We start from the raw sequence: 23,023 nt of genomic DNA, 5'->3' as shown, positions 1-23,023 counted from the left end.
TCCTTCCCCTCAGCCTTCCAAGTAGCTGGAACTACAGGCGCACGCTACTACGCCCGGCTAATTTTTTATTTATTGTAGAGATGAGGTCTCGCCAAGTTGCCCAGGCAGGTCTTGAACCCGCGGTCTCAGGCAATCCACTCACCTCAGCCTCCCAAAGCACGGGATTACAGGCTGAGCCACTGAGCCCAGCTACCATTCACTTTTCAAAGTACACACAAAAAGTTGAAAAAACATAGTGTGCATTTTAATATGACACCTTTCTCTTGCAGGATAACGTGTCTGAATTACCAGATAATCAATCTTCACTTTTAAAGAATATAATATTATAAAACACATGACTAATTTCAAAAAGAGAATGAAACTAAGACTACTATGTTCCAGAAGGTATTACAAATAAACATGGGAAAGATAATTGGCCAATAAACTATGGCAAAACAACTGGTTAACTATTCAAAAAAAAGTTCATGTTGGTGGGGCATATGGCTCACTCCTATAAACCCAGCACTTTGAGAGGCCAAGGTAGCAGGGTCGCTTGAGGTCAGGAGTTTGAGACTAGCCTGGGCAACATAGCAAGACGTTGTCTCTACAAAAAAAAAAAAAAAAAATTTTTTAATTAGCTGGAGGTGGAGGTATGTGCCTGTAGTCCCAACTGCTAGGTAGACTGAGGCAGAAGGATTGCTTGAGCCCAGGAGTTCAAAGTTGCTTTGAGCTATGATCACACTACTGCACCCCAGTTTGGACAACAAAGTAATAAACACCTGTCTCTTAAAAAAAAAAAGTTAATCTCTACTCCATATTGTACATTAAAAATTTTTTCAGGCAAATTAAAGTTGAAAAATAAGCATATTTTTTAAATTCCCAGATAGGGAAGGACTTTATTATAGTAGCAATAGAAGATGACACACACACAAAAAGCCAACATCTCCAAATCCTCTCTCTTATTCACATGCACACACACGCACACACACGCACAAAATAACAATCAAAATTGAAAGGTACATCAAAATCTAGAAAGAAATGCCTACACAAATATGAGTACAATGGGTTAATGTCCTTAACATATACAGAGCTCTTACAATTAAAACAGATAGGTACAGACACAATATAGACATATGGTCAATCATCACAAAACAGTGTTCAAACTTACGAGCAAATGAAATGAAATTTAAAATTGCAATGATACATTTCTAGCCCTTCTAATTCTAATTCTAAAAAAAATAAAAGCATATGTGAAATTTTTAAAAAGATTTAGGTTAAAAAGGTATCTGAAAATATAATTTAAATGGAAAAGAAATATTCCCATCTGCAGAAACAATCAGTTATCAATTTGGCTTATTATTAAATATTCAATATATGCAGGTGCTTTGCTCAGTTTTACCCACGTCCATTCACATATTCTCTACTACTACAACCAAGTAGACATGGTCTTAATTTCTTTTACACTTTGCAGTATTTTCTACAATAAACCTGGTTCTTTCCTTACTAGAATACAAGATGCTTTGAAAATTGCAAGAGAAATGAAAAATACAAAACGTTTTATGTATATACAAACATGGAGAACAGATTAAAGGTGTTTTTTCAGGTGATTAGGTCATAAGAACACCATCTTTTAGAACTCTGCCTGAATAGATTAATGCTATTTTCGTGGGAGTGGGTTAGTTGTCATGAAAGTGGGCTCCTAATAAGAAGGATAAGTTTGATACCCCCCCCAAAAAAAGGTGTTTTTTTTACTCTTCGGATTTAAAAGTCAGAAAATGGTCATGATAACTTATATGTACGTAATGTGAAAGTCTCCACGTGATACTGATTTAAAATACTGTAAAACTAGAAAAGTGTCATTTTGAAGAAAAGCACTACATTAAAGTGCATATACAATGGGGAAGGTAATAAAGTATTAAGCATACTGAAGGGTGCTCCATACATATTTGAATTCAAGAAGATTAGTACGGAGAGAGTTCTAGATTTAATGTGTTGGTTTTGTGTAGGGGCAGTGAAGGGAATGGCGGCTGAGAAATGGTGACAGAAAAAGCCCAGCTCTTTGCTTCATAGCTCACACCTCCAGCTTCCTCCTCCCACCAACCCTCTTCTCTGATGGACTGGCTACTCCCCTCAAATCTGCATCTCTCGGCCTGGCTCTAATTCCTGCTGATCCCTTGCTTGTTCCTCCTTTCCTAACTGACTTATTGATCCTTGTTCCTCTTCCCTGCCACCAGGCCCAGGGACCAGGATGACTCTGCCTCAGGGTCTCCTTGGATATGATGCACACCACAGTAAGTGCTGGCACTAGTTCAACCTTTTCTGGCCTGCCTAAGGCTCATGTGATCCTTCTCCATCTTCCCAACTAGAATTGTGGCAGGCCACCTCCTTTAGAGCTATTTTCTCCACTAGCTGGATAACAAATTAGCTAAGCTCTTAAAGATGAAAATCTGATGTTCCTTTACTTTTTTTTTTTTTCGGGTTTTAAAAGTAACTTCTATGTGTCAGTAGTTACTATTACCACAAAAAACAAAGTACAAAATCATCCACAATCACAAGTAATTTTTAGGTTGACATGTGCTTCCAGTTTCTGAATGTGTATAGACACAACATCCAATTTTGAGGGATTGAGACTGTACAGCACATATCATGCTTTTTCACACATAATTTATGAATATTTGAATATCAAAATCCCAAAGCTATATGAGTGTTTTGATAATCAAGAATACGCTACACCAACTCAATGGGTTAGAAAAAAATGCAATTTCACCTTTCTTAGGATAAAAATTATATAGAAGGCAAAAAATGGAAACTGGCCTCTAGAAAAAGTATTGGCAGAATTCCAATTAACAAACTGCATCCCCTTAATGCTCAATTTAAAATGAAAAGTAAAGCAACAGAGTACACTAAGAATAGATTCCTTCTTATTCTAATAGAAAAATTGGTAAAATGAACAGTAAAAATACTGCTCCAGATTGTAAAGGGATTGGACAATTGATAAAGCTACATAAAAAACAAAACAAAACAAAACATTTGCACAGTCCCAAAAGTAAAAGAATACAAAAGACTGTGTGAAATATATTCAGTAAATATTATAACTTACTGTAGACATAGAAACTGGTGAAGAAAAGCTTAAGACTCATTAAATGATTAGGCAATATAATTGATTATAAGAAAATGTCAACAATAAACAAAAACATAGAAAAATGTTCACTTTCACATATTGAGATATGTAAATTTAAGCGACAAGTATGGATTTCAGATTATTATATACATAAACAATGACCAAACCATTTAAATATTAGTAATAGACAGTATCAGAAATGATACAGTAAAAATGATGTCCTTACTCATTTGCTAATAAAAATGACAAGTTTTCTAATACTTTTAGAAAGCAGTCTGTCACTGCACTTTAAAAGCTATAAATATGTGTAAACTCTTTTACTCAGTATTAACTTTCCTAAGGACTAAACTTCTCCCCAAAAAGCCATAAAGTATAAATGATAATAATGTCACTCAGGATAATAAAAGCTAATCTCATTTTTGTAGTAGATTGATTAAACAAATTATAGTCAATCAACTTAATATGGTATAATTTAATAATCAAAACATTATAAAAACAACATGGAAAAGTGAAAATTGTTTATTGTGTAAGATGGGACCCGCAAAACTGGAATTTATTTATAAAAAGCTTAAATGTTTAAACTTCAGTCATCTTCAAAGTATTCTCTATCTGATACAACACACCTCTAAAGACACTTTTTCCACTGTTCAAGACAGTTTTTGAGCTTGTCAATTGTGATGACTTTTAGTGTTTCTGTCGTTTTTTGTTTCACCCCTTCCACATCAGCAAAATGTTTCCCTTTGAGGACTTTTATCTCCCAGAGAAACAAAAAAAAAAACTTGGGAGGAGACAATGTGAAGAGGGAGGGTGGAGACAGAGGTCAAGCTGTTTTTGGTCAAAAACTACGGAACACTGAGCTCAGTATAGGCAGTTTATTCGTGTAAGTCACCTATCATAAAACAGGCAAACGCGTTGAAAGAATCTCCAAAAAAAAAAAATTCACTAAAGCCGAACGCTGCCTCTCACAACAACAATAGCTGGTACACTGATGCTGATGAGTTCCTAGAACACTTACCTAGCAGGAGAAGACTGTGCTACAAGGGTCCCTCCCTCCAAAAAATAATTCTGTTTTTTTAGGTGGTTCCGCTCTCATATTAAGAGAAGAAATCAGAGCACAAAATTTTAGCCATGCTAACGCTAATGTGCCACTAAGCATGTATCAGGATACTGATTAATAGAAAATACTAAACATTATATATAATTTAATAAAGAATTGCATTTGGGGTTTCATATACTTTGATTATTGTTGATTTTATGCTGTATGTGCATTAAGCAAAATTTTATTTTTTTCCACCATAATACAGGAGCACAAATTAAAACCAAATGATATTAAAAATGGTTTTACAGGATCAGTTAAAACTATAGCACAGTGAAAATAAATTTTCAAAGTAGTGTCTTTCTCCAAGTAGGCTCTCTTGTTTCTACAGTTTAAATGTCAAAGCCAGAGTAATCTCTTTAAGAGAAAGTGCTGTTTATCTTATTTACTAGAGTTATGTACAGTACCTAGCTCAATGCTTAGTAAATATTAAGTGTTTGATAAATATTTACTGAATGAAGCATAAAATTAATGACAGATGAAATCATATGTAATGTATCTGATGCTGTAAACAAAAAAAGTGAAGTAAACAGCCAGATAGTTTAAGTTTGGGAAATTCTGTCTCAAATATGTGACTATTTTAGGAAAAATTTGTTTTGTCCCACATTTCTCAGGTACATAATTAGCTCCATCTTAATTTTCACTTTGCTTTAGGATAATTAAAAACAGGAACTTTTAGAGAAGTATTATTTACTAGCTGGAATATTTTAACATTTTAGGAAATTCAATATTGAGTTAAATAGGTAATTACCTATTCATGTGACCTAATAACAAAATATACTTAAAATTATTACTGACACCAATTAAAACTATTGTTTACTTACAACACAGCTGTTGCATTAGTTTCCTAGGACTCTCAAACCAAATTGCCATAAACTGGGTAGTTTAGAACAAGAGAAATTTATTATCAGGGTTCTGGAGGCTAGAAGTTTTAAATTAAGGTGATGGTAGGTCTATGCTTCCTCTGGAGGTCCTAGGAAAGACTCTGTCTCTTCCTGGCCTCTGGTGGTTGCTGGCAAACCTTGGCATTGCCAGGTGGGTGGATGCATCACTCCAGTCTCTGCCTCTGTAGTCACATGGTGTTCCCCCGCCTCTATGTATGTGTATGTGTGTGTGTGTGTGTGTGTGTGTGTGTGTGTGTGTGTGTGTGTGTGTGTGTGTGTGTATTCATGTCCAAATTTTCCACTTCTTTAAGAACACATCATCACACTAGAGTCCATCTTCATTAAGTAAAATCTCATCTTAACTTGATTATATCTGCAAAATAAGGACACATTCACATGTACAAGGGTTAGGACTACAACATATCTTTTAGGGGATACAATCTATGCGTGATACATGTACAATTATCACATTGAAACCATTTTTAAGATGGGTTCAAGGTATAAATGTAATATTTCCAGAAATGATATATAAGAATTAAAAATTAAGAATCCTAGCCGGGCTCAGTGGCTCAGTCTGTAATCTCGCGCCTTTGGGAGGCTGAGGTGAGTGGATTGCCTGAGCCCATGGGTTCGAGACCTCCGAGACTCCAGCTCAAAAAAAAAAAAAACCAAAAAACAACAACAAAAAAAAATCAGCCGGGCACGGTAGCGCACGCCTGTAATTCCGGCTGCTCGGGAGGCTGATGCGGAAGGATCGCCGGAGCCCAGCAGGTCGAGGCTGCGGTGGCCGGAAGCGGCCACTGCACTCCAGTCTGGGCGACCGAGTGAGACTCCAACTCAAAAAAAAAAAAAAAATTAAGAATACTGATCATCGGAAAGGAGTGATAATTTTCCAGAAGGACCGCCATCTTATGGTGCTATAGCTAACTCAAGTGAAATTAAAATTAAGACTTCAGGAAAGATATTGGAGCATAAGAGAATTAAGCCAAAACTAACCTTTCCTTGTTAACCACCAGTTCAGAATCTATTTCATGAACTGTTGGGGAGTTATTTGCATCAATGTTCCATGTTACAACATAATACTTTGCTTTATATTTCCTTGAAATTTAGATTAATTGTTACTTAGTTTGACTTTTTACGGTAACATGAATTTCTTTCTTTGCCAAACACGCTAAGGTACTAAAATATTATGAGCCTAGTGATTTTATACTATTGAACCAAGTAAAACTACCTACACTAATTGCAAGCACGGTATTATTTTACATCATAATTTAGCAATGGTTGTTATGCTAAATCCTTTAACATTCAGTTTTCACAAATATTTTAGAAAAAGACAAGCACACTCTTCAAATCAAGTAAGAAGTATTACTTCATAATAAAGATATAAAATTAAGGAATAACAGTAACCTCATGCTGTTTTATGAGGCAATAATCTAGTTCCCGGCTCTATCTCAAGGCCATTCTTCCAGAAAAGGTGAATTTCAAACAGCTATAATAAAAACCTCACCCTTCCATAGTAGATTATTTTTCTGCAGTTAAGTTTTCAATATACAGACAATTCATCATAGCCTTTTCTGTAATTCTGCTCTGGAACTGAACTATAAACTCTTACATCTTAGAAAATTAGAATTTGAAATTCCAACATTTCTTCTAATTTAAATGCATAATATCATATATATATAAAGTTTTAAGATAATTCTCAGAAATGGAATGAGGCCCCATCACCCAGTATTGGTGGGAGAGACAGCAAGAGTCCCTGAGTCTTAAGGAATGAGGTGCTGAAGGAGATTTGAAACTTTTGTAGACCTGTGATGTAGAACTAATTATCTGTTTTTCTAATCAACATTTTTTTTTTCTGGGTGAGCCTACTGTGCTTTACATTCTTATTTTATTTTAAAGATGTGGGGTACAATTCAGGATTAGATATACAAGTGATCATCGTACAGGTAAAGTTTGGATCTCCCTTATCAACTTTCAATAAAAACTAGATTATCCACTTTGGGAGGCAGAGGCAGGAGGATCACTTAAGGACAAGAATTTGAAATAAGCCTGGGCAACATAGCAGGACTCCATCTCTAAAAAAACAAAACAAAACTAGATTGTTCAAGCATGCTCTGCTCTGGCTGAAGAAATGTGAACATGAAGGGGCAGATGTCACTTATGTCCTGTGCCAGGTCTGGCAGAGGCGAGAATGGAGTTGAGAGTGGGAATACAACACCTCTGGAATACATACACAAATGGCACAGCCTCCCTAGTTATCAAAGCTGGACACCTGGACTTTGTCCCTGACTTCTCGCCCATTCACTCTCTACCCTCAATGCACTACTGAGTCTCATCGATGCCTCCTGGAGTTCACTCAAATCCCTGCATGTTTTTCTCTCCTCACTGTCACTACAGATGTTCAGCCACTCTCACCCTTTCTGGGCTGAAGCAACAGCCTCATAATGGTCTCCTTCTCTCCAGCCCTGTCCCTGACAGCATCGCTCACAGTACAGCAGAGGTGACAATTCTAAGATGCAAATATGATTGGATTCTCTTTTCCTTTTACAACAAAACAAAACAAAAATTTAGAGACAGGGTCTTGCTGTGTTGCCCAGGCTGGAGTGCAGTGGCACAATCATATCTCACTGCAGCTTCAAACTCCTGGGCTCAAGTGATCCTCCCACCTCAGCCTCCCAAGCACCTGGGACTACATACATGCATACCACACCTGGTTAATTTCTTGTTTTTATTATTTGTTGTAGAAATAGTGTCTCACTATGCTGACCAGGCCAGTCTCGAACTCCTGGCATCAAACAATCCTACCAACTGGGTTTTCCAAAGTGCTGGGATTACAGGTGAAAGCCACCACACCGGCCTGACCGAATTCTCTTACAGCTTGATCCCATTCTTAGGAGAAACCACAAGGTCTTCCATCAGTCCTGCCTGCATCGTGGCATGTCTAGCAGATGTACACCTCTGACAAAAGGTCCTGTGACAGGTAGCCAGGAGTCTGGTGCCTGCTCCCTGGGGCCACTATTCCAAGTGAAAGTTCTGAGGGAGAGTCCCTTCTCCTCTCCCTGAGTACTGTTTCATTATCCTTGACATTCCCTCACACCATCATTAGCTCACACTGTCCTGCAGCTACAGGCTAGGACTTGCACCGTGAGTCTTCTGTGAGGGTGCAAGCCCAGCTGGGGACTACACTTGTCTTTTGCTACAATGAAAAGGAAGAAGAAAGGGTGGAGGAAACTACATTCTTCCACCCATGCTCCAATGCCCTAGTTTTAAAGATTGAAGCTGGGGTCAGGGAGGTGAGATTGACAGTAGTCAACATCTGCCTGGGGTAGGGGGGACACACCTCATCAACAAGGGTACCTGTACAATGAATATTTGTATCCCTCACCCTGAATTGTACCCCACAATTTTAAAATAAAAATTAAAAGAGGGAAAATAAATAATTTTTTAAAAACTGAAGCTACCCAAACCTTTGTTCCAACCCATGGGCAGATCCTGGGATGGAGAAATAGTTGCCTGGGTGGTCCTATCCGGGACCTCTGACACAGTCCCCATTGAGCCTAGGTGTGGCTTTGAAGCATCCTTTTATGGAGTTGCCTGGGCCACAGGAGGATGCCACCATATTATATTCTAACGTCCAGAATAGTTCCTCTAATATTTGGCTTTCAGATACTCAAACGGCAAGTCAATTTTCAGAAGCACATTTTGTAAAAAAAAATGAAGATTCGCTTGCAGGAAGGTTATATTATATACATACAACATATTTCTATCCATGGATCCATCTTCAGAGCTCAACCCATTAAGTAGGTTCTCTGGGTCTTCTCAAGTTACATCAAATGGCTTGTACCTAATGATTCATCTTGCTTAGCGTATGAACCTGGGACAGTATCAGGCGAGTCCCTCCTTCAGGACTAACCCCCAGCACTAACCTCTATCATATAAACCTCTAGGCCTAACCTTTAGGATATAAAACTTGGGACCATTTAACAGTCATGGGGAAAAAAGCTCATCTGTAAGGAGAGGCAGGAAGAAACTGACTGAGAAAGAGGAATAAAAATGAGGATGGCAAAAAAAAAAACCCTGGCAGAATTTAAGCACCTGGACCTTGTTACTCTTGAAGTCTCACCATTTCTCTGCTCTCCTTGCTGCTTCGCTGTCTGATTCTTCCTTGGATTTCATGAGCTATCCTCATAGTCTTCCATGAAATTCTCTTCTTTATACTGCAACCGTATAGGAATTCAAACAACTTCTATTCTCATTACATAATTAGGAAATTATAGCCGTGATCAGTTGTCCAAAAGGGCATTGCTTTACAGCTCCCGTGCACCTAGTTACCTAGCCTGCCTTCCAAATTTAATTACTGAGTCTGTGAAGCTGGGTCAGGCACTGGCTGGCTCCAAGCACCGGGACAGCATGCCAGAGAGGGAAGCCAATGGCACAAACAAAGAACACCTAGCTCCAATTCTATGGCCAACTGTTCAAAGAGGTGGAGATGCACATTCTTGGACCATGCACATGACTCTCTTCCCTGACTGTACAAAAGGAAAACAGCCAAAGTGTCCAAGAAATAGATCTGGGTGAATAGTAATGAGTACCTTGCCTGACTTCAAGCTTCTTAAATGGAGCCAAGCTACAAACTAGAAGCTGAGAGCTATTTTAGGACTGTTTACAAAGATAGAACATGGGCTTTGCGAGATGGTCCATTTAACACAAAATGTTTAATAATAATAATGGGGTTAATGTTTCTCTTGCTAAAAAATTACAACAAGCTCCACTTCATGATAACCACTGGGTCATGTGTGATAAGTTCATCTGATGACAAAAATCTCCCTGGAATTATAAACTATGATCACTTGATTTTTGCAAGCCAAGATGTTCTACTTTGCGTTTGTTGTTAATGGTTGACTAGTTAGCCTAGAACACATAGATGTAGTTATAACTGAACTGTCCCAGGAAGACATCTGAAAGAATTCTAAGCCCAAGAAACTTTTATTACTCCCACAGATATTATAGCAGACTCTGCAGATCAACTTCCCTTCTCTCCTGTTGCTCTTCCTAAACAACAATACTTCAAAATTATTCTGTTGAGCATTTTGTATATACCACAATGGTTCTTCTACCTGGGTTTCCTGTAGCCTGGCAGAAAAGAAAATATTTGAACCCTTTCTTAGGAGCAGACTGCTTTTTTCTCAGCCATAAATCCCTCTTTCATGTAAACCAGGAGCATTTTTTGATGAAGAATATATGACTGTGTGTGTGTAACACACATCTAATAACTTTATACCCCTCCTGAGGAAAATGTTGCACTTTGAAAGAATACAAGACTAGCTCTCCCAAGTCTAGTGTGCCACTCTTGAACATCTAGAGATGTAAAAAATAGTTTTGCTAGAGGAACATAAATTTCATGAGTCCAAGCAAAGACTAGAATAAGACAAACTTACATGTAGATACGTGCTTTACCACTAGATACCTATAAGGACTTGGAGATGTTAATTAATATCTTTAAATATCATCCCTTCATCCATAAAATAGAGATAACAATATTTATATTATATTTTGTTAGAATTAAGTGAAATAATGCATTTCAAAAATACAAACCATTCTGATTAAGAGTGAGAGTGCAAGAAAATCTGTTTTTATATTTTACTCTTCATATACTGAATTAAAACATTTTAACATTGTGTACAGGAGAGTAGCATCTATGCAATATCTTATACAAGCATAATTATTTTAAACTCTGCTCAACTACAAGCATTATACTAGTCAGTGATTTCCAGGAGCTGCATTAACCATCTATATTTAGTAGTAGTCAAAAGTCACCAATATTTTACCAATTCTCTGAACTCAGCTAAGTTTGTAAAAATAAACTATACCTGGCTTAAGTCATCAGCACTCACTACTTTTTAGTTTGGCACTCTACATAACATTAAAGTTGCATCTTTAGTGTTGAGTGACTGATATGATCAATAACAGAATTATAAATGGGAATGAGAATAGAATACAAAAGCAGGAGATGGGAATTAAAATTCAACATTAATAGGATGTTAAGAAATTTTAAATTGGCAAAAGCAGGAGTAACATATGACATATTGGAGAAAACAGACAAATGATTATTACTATATTTTGACAGCTTTTAATCCCAAGTAAAAGATGGCATATGTGATATCATTGCAACAACACATCTACCTCAGATTTCTGAAAAACAATATGAACAGTAAATGAAGTTAAGGGGCAACTTGAGGGCTATGGCCATGCTCCAGGTGAGAAGCCAAGAGAATCCAGACTTGTGTGGTGACTGAAAATGCCTGGAGAAGAGGTGGTTTTTAAGGATAATATGGAGATAAATCAATAGGACACAGAAATATATGAATATTACTGACAAGGCAGACATTACTTCATTAGAAATTGGTGATATGAAAAAGTTGAGAGGGAAAGATAGGTGTGTGTTGTTATTGGTTTTGTGGTCATTATCTTCATTTATGGGGATGGACAGGAAGCAAATGCAAGAGCAAATCCATAAAAGAGGGAGTCTGAAAAGATTGTCATATTTATTGGAGGGAGGCTAGAAACTCAGCCAGGAAATCTGTCATATGGTGGAGCCTTTGGGAAGAAAATAATTATGTAAGATAAATCAAAACCTCAGCCTCACACAAATGTAAATTCCAAATTCTTGCTTCATTTGAGGTATGGAATCCTCGAGTCAAAAAATTAAATTAAATTAAAACACTTGAAGGCTCGAACTATCTAGACTACAGAGGAAGCAAATGCAAAATTGCTCCATAGGGGACAAAGGATTCTGAGAGAGGAATCCACAAAAAATTATGAGCTACATAAAGAAACAAAACACAACACAACAGACAGAGCAAATACACCAACAAGGAAATCAAGGATCTAAGAAATCAAGATTATAGAACAATCTGGAAAAAACAGTATAAGCATGCTTAAAAATGATTAAAGAGAAAAAACAGAAACAAAATTGAAGGAACAGCACATGAAAAAATTAAATACACAAATTTGAAAGAGAACCATAAAAATGTTTTTTAAAATATATATACTGAAATTTTTTAAAAATGAATTCAATGAATTAAACAGCAAATCAGGTATAGCTAAAGAAACTAATTGTGAACTAGAAGACGAACCTCAGGAAGTAAGTGTCCATCCTTATAAATGCAGATAATGAAAACAATAGCAATAACACAAATATACCTTTCCAAATAACTTTTCCATAATATCAATTTCTCAGGAATCAAGGTGTGATACCTGAAAATAATACTTTTTTCAATTAACGGACTGGGGAGTACCAATACATAATAAAGTAAACATGAGCGATATATACTATAACAGTAAATTTGATTTATTTAAAGTCAAATTTCTCATTTGAATTGTGTCCATAGTGAATATTAGTTAAGAATTTATTTAAATATGATGCTGTTTGTCTTCCTAAAATTTGGAACACTTGAGAAGAATTGTGTTGGTCTAGATTTTTCACTGAGACATCCAGGAAAGTTTCCTTCCTCTCAATAAATTTCCCTGTAGCATTCAGTGTATTAAAAAAATCATCCCATTGACTTTGTAGCCAAACTCAAAGTAAGACCACCTTTACAAAAAAAACTGCCATTATAGCTTCTAAAAATCCAAAGATCTTTTTAGAGCTGAAGTTACAATAATTTAAAAAATAATGTGTCAAATAAATTTAGTGTTTTGGTTCAACTCAATGTTGTGTTTTCCTGCCGACTTTAAGGGCAAATCTGAAAAGAGAAAAAGAGACAGAGGGAGAAAATAAACGAAATTCACACAGTCCTATTTCTCTGACTTGAGATCATGAGAAACAAAGATATAGGTGGGGTTTATTTACAAATTAAGCCTATAGGTAAAATACTAGAAGTATTTTAGCTGCAGTAAGTAGAATCGCTTCTTTCTTCCCTTCTTTCACTTTTTCCATATATTAGTTTTAAAATCTACTTTTCAGAACTTCCATTCTTTGGTCTGCCCAAAGGAGCCACAGAGCATAAGCTGAATGCCGCCTTCCACATAAGTGCTAGATATTAGGAGCTTGCTTTGTTCATGTTATGCCAATATTTTTTTCCTCAAGTTAAATACAGTAATGGCAGTTAATGAGACTATATCTTTAATTTTTTAAAAAACTATATTTTCCAACAAGGATTATAGAGATAATTCAGTGGACCACAAAAGCATCATTGCCTAGGAAATGCATTAAATGGAAGAAAGGTGTGACCTAGGTCATAGTGCATCATTATTTTTAAATCACTCAATTATAAATTGACATTATATTAATATAGATCAGCATTAATGTACACCAAAGTATCACATTTACATCCAGATAGAAATTTAAAGGAAAACCACTTAGCAAAAATAGAAAGTAATGACGACAAATCTTCTAAGCATTCAGAATGCTCCTTTGAGAAAGAATCTAGGGTTTTATTTGCTTGTTTGTTGAAGACTGAATTATTCTTTAGGAAAATTAAAGAGGGGAAAAAAGACCAAGGCTTAGGCTACAGAAAAGTTTGGTTTGTCTAGTACTTGGACGTGCCTGGGCTTGTTTAGAGAATCTACGGGTTCAGTTCCCAGGGGTCCAAGAGCTCTTGGGCTTGAAAAGCCTCCTGGGAAAGAACTCTTCCCAGGAAAAAGCTGGAAAATCATGTAATTGGAAGCCAAGACTAAGTCCTAAGTCTCAGGGCTGCAAGAAAAGAAAAAAGAAACAAACAAACAAAAGTTGTTTATTAAACTCTCTATAGAAGGAAATGAGGGCAGGCAGCATCACTATGTTCTCTAGAATCTGATATAGAGTGCTGGACTGAGAAGCTGCTAGATACTTTCCTTATTTGAAATAACTTGTGGTCCTGGTTATTCAGTCAAAGACAGGTGAGATCTAACTGAATACTATTTGCTTTAAATATGACCCTTCCAGTTTGAGGAAATAAATGAGAAAGGCAGAGAAAGCTTGGAAAAACACTGGTTAAACTAGTAAGAAAACAATTATGATCTATAAGAATTAAAAATAGGGGAACTGAATCTCAGGAAGATAAGCAAGTAAGAAGCAAAATATTGAGTTTAATCCAAATGTAAAGATACCCAATAGGAGGGATGTGGACTCCAGTCCTTTTGATACTCCCAAAGAGTTCCATGGTTTTTCCTGGTCCCCATTCTATGTCCCAGGACTATCCAGGGCTTCAGCCAAGTTCTTGTAACACTTGAACAAACTCTATTTGCTCCTGAGTAAGCTTGGGTGCTACCCACAGACACTGCTATGATCCACATCTGTACAATCCAACTTGGGTTTTTTTAATGTCTTGATTTTTTTTTCCATTATTGTGGGAAAACATACAGTAAAGTTTCTTTGAGGAAAATATCTAAGATCTATATACACAAAATATTATTCAAAGTCCCTAAATCAAGACTATATCATGCAAAAACACTGCTTCTTTTAAAAAGTCTGAGTGAACAGATGAATGAACAAGCAATTAAAGAAACACTTCCAAGGCACATGTCAGGAAATGGATAACTTCAGTTTCATGAAGTTTCAGATTGAACCAGGCAAACAAAATCGCAGATTTCTATGTCTGCCATGACTCAATGTATAGCTTTGGGAAAGCCTTGTAATTTCTCCATACTTCAGTTTCTCACCCTATAAAAGAAGTATATTGCTTGAAATTTAATTCCTCACAGCAGTGAGAGTTTTGATTCAACATTTATAAAATGCTTTTTAGCTTCCCTGATTAACAGGCAAAATACTATAGTAGCTTGTGCAATATACTTTCCAAAAAGTCTAAAAGTAACTGGCCAAATTCGATATAAAATGATGCTTCACTTGAGAAATAAATATCAGTCATATTTATTATCTCTCCATTCCATTTGCTAAGTAATAAAAATTACTTCTCATGGAAAACAACATCAAATTAATATTCAAGTCAGCTGGAGTGCTATCTTCGTAGGCCTCACCTATGATGGGAGAAGGAGAGTTGTTTTGTTTTTCCAGGCTACCCCACATGTTTATATGGTAAAGTCAGGAATGTGGGCATGGTTTTGAAGGTCTCTAGCGTATTCATTGGTTTCTGGCATTCTAATGCATTCTACTCTTATAACCATAAAAAGTACTCTTGAGTGCTTCTGGAAATATATAACAAATCCTTAATCAATTTAAGAGTGTTTTAACTGCATACATGAAATTTCTTGGGAGGAAAATGTTAGCTATTCTACACACATACAGTACTTAAGTTAGCAAGAGAGTTCCTTCTCAAAGGCACAAAGCAGTTTCCCCATAGTAATATAATTTTCAGTTTTATGTGCATAAGTCCTATTGAATCCCTTAGAATAACAGGAAATTCTTCAGGAAAAAAAAACCCACAAAAATTGATAGCCATATTTATTCAGTGCCAGAGGAATACGTTAGCGATTCTAAGCTGGACTACTCTAAGGAACTAGATAACCATTGAAGGTTAACCAAAATCTCAACCAAAAATTATGGGAACTAAATATTCTAGAGACAGAATTTTCTACATGTAAGAACCTAGAAATAGGGTCAACTGATTAATAGACTTCATTGTAAATTTTATGTATCACATTACTTTAGCCAGGACTTGAGTGGCAATTTTCTGGATTTTAATGCATTAACTTTTATTTTCATGTTAAACAGATGATAATATTTTACAGACTTATAAATTAGCAATTGATATGACATCCTTTATATTTTGATCTGTATAAAAATATTTATCAACATGTTCAGAATGAAGTTATGTCATTTACCATTATTACCATGTCTATACTTTTTATTTCCATGTTAAAAAGCTATAGAATAAATGTAAGGTGCTTAGAACTGTGTGGGCACATAGCAGACTCTTACAGAATAATAATATAAAATTTCTTATAAGTTCTCATCAATCACACTTGAGTTAGAGCTGCTTATCCTAATAAATATTTAATAAATATTTTATGGTGCTAAGTGAAAAAGTAGTAAATATGATACACACACTAATTTATTTCTTCCTTGATTAGTTTAAGAACTATAAATACAAATATAATATGCATTCATATTACTAAGTAGTAACAATTCTTAAGTGGTAAGCCAGATATGTATATATAGATCTTACATATATAGAGTTAATAGAATTATTTGTCCTAATAAGTGGAATATTCCAATTGGGAATAGGTCTCAAGAAAGTTACTATTATAAACATTCTTCTTAATCAGAGCACACATAGTTACAAGGTACGATTAACCAGAAATTTTGCATTTGGCTTTTGTGATAAAGATGCAAACATTACTATTAAGATGAAAGATGCTATCTTTTTGAAAGTATGTTGGCATCCTCTATGGAAATGTACATACATGTTCACCTATTAATCTTACATCTAGGGTTCTATCTACAGACATTTTTGGCAGGTATACAAAGATATATATAAATCATCATTGCAATACTCTCTGTAATAGAAAAAAAATCTGGAAGCAACCTAAATATAAACCAAGAGGAAAATAGTGAAATTATGAAACATGTACATACATTAAATAGAAGTACCCCAAAATTCATGTACTGGTGTGAAAAATATTCAAGACTCAGCAGATCAAAAGCAAATTCTAAGAAAATAAGTGACCCTTTTTAGGGTTAAGACTGTAAAATAAAAATAAATAACATCCTCATATAGTTCTTATATTTGCACATGTATAGACAAAACTGTCTGAAAGAAAGGACACCAAAGTAAAACAACTTACCCCGATTTGCAGAGAAAATAAAGTGGGAAAAGTTGCTCTTTAAATACATCTGCATTTTTTTAACAGTTCAGTAAAATATAACATACACATGATAAAATGCATCAATCAAAAAAATTGACAGCTGGTTAAGTTTTTACTGAACAAACACCCCCATGTCACTGGCAACCACACAAAGATAAAGGGCATGATCAGCATTCCAGAAGCATCTCTCCTGCTCCAATCTTGTTACTCCCCTCAAAGGTAACCCTTACCGTCTATCGACTCTGTTTCAGTGTTACACCAACTACAAATCACTTGTGTTTAAAGAAGAAAAAAATGATTGATTTAAAAATATATACATTGCCTTTGGCAGTCTGAATTTCTCTTTTTTGGAATATTAAATATACTCAGCAGTTTATTCGAAGAAGTCAATTCAAAATATATCCTGAGCTTTCACAATGGGCCAGGCACTGAAACAAATGTCTTTCCTGCATGAATCGGTTATTCCATGAGGCAGGTACTAGTATTATTCCTCACTTATGTATACTGGAATTCTGGCCTAGAGCCACTCAGGAAATTACCTGCCTAAAGTTACACAGCTGATGCATGGCAGAGCCTGGATATATACAAAGGTAGTCTGATTCCAGTTTCTACAACTCTTCATCAGACACAAACATCCAAAACTAACAACAGCAGATGTAGAGTTGAGAGTAATGAGTGTCCCAGCACGAGGTTCACTTTTTCATTGTGTTTTGAGTTAATGACTTAATGTCGCATAATACAGCATCCCACCTGCAAAATGGAAGGATTAGACTATATTCTTCTTCTGACCTGACTCTCTGATAAATAAAGTGACCCACTAAAATACAGAGCAGATAAGCTTCCTCTTGATAAAGTACATTCATGGGCTGTACACCATTCAAAGATGACTCATACCAAAAAAGTCACAATTTTTGAAACGATTGGAAACAATAATCTTAATTTCATGTTATTTTTGGACATAGAAAGGCTTTTATTCATTCCCTTTAATAAGCACCCTGGTGGTTTTGAAGGGTCTTGCTCATCTTTGTGTGGAAAATGCCTAAAAACAAACCACTAGAAACTAAACAAAAAATTTTCCTTCCTCAATTGGGCCTGAAAAAATGATGTAATTTCTCTCACCAAAAGGCCACATATATTTTTAAGTTACATCTGGGATTTCTGCTCCCTACATTTTGAAACACTGACACAAACAAATACAGAAGATGTTTCCTTTCAGATGCAATCCGTAATTCTGAGGGTTAAAAATTCTTCAAAATCACATGAAATTTATTTCAGAAAAAAACCAAACAAAGAGGCCAAAATTTTTTTCTGGAGAAAACTGGAAGAAGGAAGACCATAAACCTCAACTAGAAATCTGTCTTTTTAATTTCAATTTATTGGGCATAACTACTTTATGCCAGATATATCTTTTCTTCCACTAGAAAGTCAGCAATACTTTGGTACAAACGAAGCTTTAGATAAGTTAAAGTGAAAATAACCAATAAACTACCATCCATTACCATAAGAAAAGATCATCCATCTTCCAAACTATGAACAGGATTTTTTTCTTTGTGAATAACTGATTTAGGATCCATGCCCTTTGAAGATATGCATGGAATTGTGCAGTTCCTTAATTTCCACCCATGTGCCCAGTCATTGAGGTTACAGAGGGGAAAAGATATGATCTTGTCCCTCAGTGAGTTCAGAGTCTCTCTAGAAGACATAATTAGTCTCAACACAATGTGCTATTATATTAATAGTCCAAATAAAGTGCTACAGTATTACAGAGAGAAAATAATTAACTCTGCCTGAGCCTTAGGGGAGGCTTCCCAGAGGAGGTGACATTTGAGCTAAGCCTTGAAAGATGAGTAGTTTTGTCCAGGTAAGCAGTAAAAGAGCAAGAAGCGGGTAGGTTAAGGGAGTTGGGGCAGTAGAGGATGGAGGTGGTGAGAATATCTCAGGGAGAGCAAAGGAAGTATCTGATTGTATTATAAGAAATAAAGCACTCATAAGAATAAGTCAGTCTCAACACATTAGGACCCACTGTACAAAGGATCAACCTGAGAAAGGAGCTATGTGGCTTGGATACTCTGGGGGCGGGGGGTGGTCCCTGATTTATGAACCCGGGAAGTGCTCATTTAGAAAAACAGAACCTCTGGTTTCTTGGCTGTTCTCCAGAAACTAAAGGGCTACCAGGCTTCCTGTTCAATGTCTGGCACAGAGTGCCTGATGGACCTAAGCTTGCAGGGCCTTCTGTGGACTTCCTGCCAATGTACGGAACTCTCCTCCAGGGTCTCAAAATTCTGATTTAAGCCCCTGACTTCAATCTCCCCCAACTCCTCTGAAACGGCTCCCACCCTTCATGAGTTACCCAGCACCCACATTATCTCTCTGCTAACAAGTAGCTGTGCAGGGCCCTTCTCGTAGAAAAACAAAAAGACATTTGGTCACAGACAGTATGCTGTATTTGCAGCCACTTTGTCCCCTAGGAACACATCTCAAAATTAAAGTGTAAATCAAAGGAAGTATGAAAGACAGTTTGTACGTGTGCATGCACACGTATGTGTATGTTCAAGCACCTCTGCCCTGCCTACGTAAACATCAATTCATAAATGATATGAAATCCCTAGGTCAGCCTGATTGCCTCCAGGTAACATAATCACCTCCCTGTTACAATTAAAGTAAACCCACTAAATTAGACAATGCATACATGTGGAATTTCATGTATCTTTTAAATTTCTAATAAGAAAAAAATCTACTATTTAGAACGCAATTAGTCTAATCATATATTTATAATATTAATGTGTCATATGTCAAAGCAATGTTTGCATTCAACTCAAAACTCCTGTAAGCAAAATTTTTCTCTCTCACTTTATATTCATATTATATGCCCCCATTTTGTTTTCGAGTGATTTTTGAAGCATCTTTCATATACACCTCAACTAGGCAAGGATGGTGCTCAGAATAGAGTCGCATTTACTTACAGTCAGTTGCATATCAAGTCATAAATAAAATGTATCTGTCAACACTAAATCTATAGAATTAGAACATAAAAGTAGGGATCTGATAATTCACCAAAAGAGAGTTTTTACATAAAATATTTTCATTGTCACTTTATTTCAGGCTGTACAAATGTTATTAAGCTCAAGATCCTGGACGTGTGGTACAAACTGAAAGCCATAACCTGTTTGAAAATTTATCATTACAAATGACCAAATGATTTAATTAAGTATTTTAATCTTAAGCCGTTGTCATTATCAGTAAATACTCTTTCTGACAGTACAAACTGAATAAAGTAAAAGTTTCTTATTACTGAATATATGTCTATGGCAATGAAAGGCAACTCTTTATTAGAAATGAATCAGAAGCATCTACTAACAAATAACAGGAAGAACAGGAAAAATAGACGTATAGGTGATTCAAATAAATATTTACTTCCTACATTCTATCCCAGGTATTCTGCTCCCCCCACTCATATATTATTTCCAGAAAAGGAAAGTATGCTGAAGATAGTCAATCTGTGTAAAGCTTATCAGCAAATCCCCTCTGTGTAAAGTTAATCTATCAACACAGAGTAATGAGAATTGTTTGACTTTATGTTTAAACTTTGGAGGAAGGTATTAGGATTCTCCACACTTGACTGGAAATAGAACAATCCTCTTATGCAGAGCCCTGGGAATCTTTTGACAATATCAAGCAATGTTATGATCTGCTCTGGTTATGGGTTCTCAACTAGGGGCAATTTTGCTTCCAAAGAACATCTGACAATGTCTGGAAACCGTCATTAGGCTCCTGGCATCTAGTGGGCAAAGGCCAGAGAAGCCATTAAGCACCCTAGAGGGCATAGGACAGCACTCTGTAAATAAACTATCCAGCCCCAGAATGTTAATAATCAGAGCTTAAAAAGTCCTAAGTTAAATATATTGAGGGATTCAGATACAACTTCAATATTACCATATTATCTATGCAGATACTCAGAAGTAGTGCTGGGTAGCAGAAAAACTGAATCTTGACAATTGACATTTCAACTTTCTCTTTTTCCTCAGCCCCATCCTGCCACATAACCATTATATCTAAATCCAAGAACCAAGTAATAAATTCAAGAAACAGTAGCACTAATTACCTTCAATTGTCTCTGCAAAGATAAAAAATTATAGTAATGTGTAGAGACGTCTTTTAAAGTATGCACTGCATTCATCAAGGCCACCAAAAATTGAAAATTATACAAACTGTCATAACAGATACCTTCAGGTTGAAAAAAAAAAGCAACTAAGGAAACTTAAATTTTGGCTACAAAGGAAGATTACCATTATAGAATATGTTTATTATCGCTTGAGGTAGTTAAGGAAGCACACAGAATAAAGCCCTAAAAATTTTAATTACTTTATATGGAAATATTTGATAAATGAATACTGCACAAAGCTGACTTTTGAGCACCTAAAATGTCTTCTCTTAGATCTCCAAATGTAGCCTCAGATTTTCCAAGATGACCCAGAATGCCAGGCTGTACTTTGGCCACCGTCACCTCAACTTATGGTTCCAAATCTATGGGCCCTAAAAGGACTTTCAGCTCTAAAAATCTCTAGAACATTTTAGGAAATCTAATGAATGGTACACAATCATAATCATAATAACTAATACTTATATCGAGTTATATTCTAAATGCATTACATACATTTACTCATTGAATTCTCATCACAACTCCATGAGGTATGTTCCATTACACCTGAGAAACTGAAGCAAAATTGATTTAAGCAATGTGCTTGATGTTACAAAGTCTACGGTGTCAGAGCTAGGGTCTGAACTCCAGCATTCTGGCTTTATATTATTTGTACTTTACTACCCTGTAAAAAGAATTGGGGGATCTCTGGTTCCAAGTGCTATAAAATACCCATATCTCCAGTGATTTTCAGGATCCCTGGCTTAACCGCTAGATACTGACTTCCCCATGGTGGGAAGTAAACACACTCACACACGCATACGTATAATCTGCGGCCTCAACTTAAAAGTTGCAAGTCTACTGAGTTAATACCAAATATCTCCAAGGTTGCTCTTGAGGTAGTCCCACTTTCTCATGGTCACAACTCTTCCCGTTGTTCCCAATCTTGAGGCTGGGATGCCGAGTTTCATAACTCCATCTCTCATGCCCAGTCACTTTACCCGTTCACCCAACCGTAATTTAGTGACCACCTACTTACTGTCAAGCAGTGCACTGTGCACTGGAGATACAGAGGTAACAAATACTGCTAACCCCTCCAGTAAGTTCTCAGTTTAAAACAGGACTTAGACTAATGTAACCTATGACATTTCAATGTGGCAAGTGCTATGCTAAAGGTAAAAACTCGGTACTTTGGGAGTAAAGAGAAAGAAGCATTCAACTCAGCCTCTGGAGGTCAAAGGAACTTACTAGGGGAGGTAACATCCTGCATCTTAAGTCTTGAAAAAGAAGTCAAATAGGCAGGTGCAGGAAGAGAGAGGAGATGTCCTCCAGTTAGAAAGAATCCCATGCACAAGAAACGAAGTATTTGAGAACTACAGTTTCCCATGTGGCTGAAGAAGAGATTTCTTGTGAGTAGGGGTGAGGGATGAGAATGTCAACCTAAGCAAGATTCTCAGGATGAAGCAATTTGTAGCCCCACAGATAAGTTGAGAATTTGCCTTCTAGGCAACAGTGAATTTTTAAAGGAATTATCAGTCCTGGAACCTGATAAAAAAAATATGAAAAACGTGGTTAAATCTCCTAGGAACGGGAGAGTCTTAGAGACAGATCCAGCACAGTTCACAATAGGCCCCAAGAGAAGCATCAAGATATCACAACTAGTTAAGACAAAGACATCGTTATGGCCAAGGATGTGTAAAACAACCTTCCACCTAAAGCTAATTTAAATTATTAACTCCCTGTGTTAATCTTTCCCAGGAATGATATGTAAAACTATAATAACACACTAAAAGCTCCAAAGTTTTCAAAATTATATGAAGTACAAAAAATCCTATTCATCCTACTCTAATTTTTGCATATCTTCAGCCACCCTGAAGAACGAAAAAGCATTTAACAAGAACTTCAAGCCGGGCTCGGTGGCTCAGCCTGTAATCCCGCGCCTTTGGGAGGCTGAGGTGAGTGGATTGCCTGAGCCCGCGGGTTCGAGACCCGCCTGGGCAACTTGGTGAGACCTCATCTCTACAGTAAATCAAAAAATCAGCCGGGTATGGTAGCGCATG

The sequence above is a fragment of the Carlito syrichta genome, unplaced genomic scaffold, assembly GCF_000164805.1.
Source record: "Carlito syrichta isolate Samal-C Ts95f unplaced genomic scaffold, Tarsius_syrichta-2.0.1 Scaffold303504, whole genome shotgun sequence".
Taxonomy (NCBI): domain Eukaryota; kingdom Metazoa; phylum Chordata; class Mammalia; order Primates; family Tarsiidae; genus Carlito; species Carlito syrichta.
The sequence above is the reverse complement of the archived record's forward strand: the minus strand, read 5'-3'. Positions refer to the sequence as shown.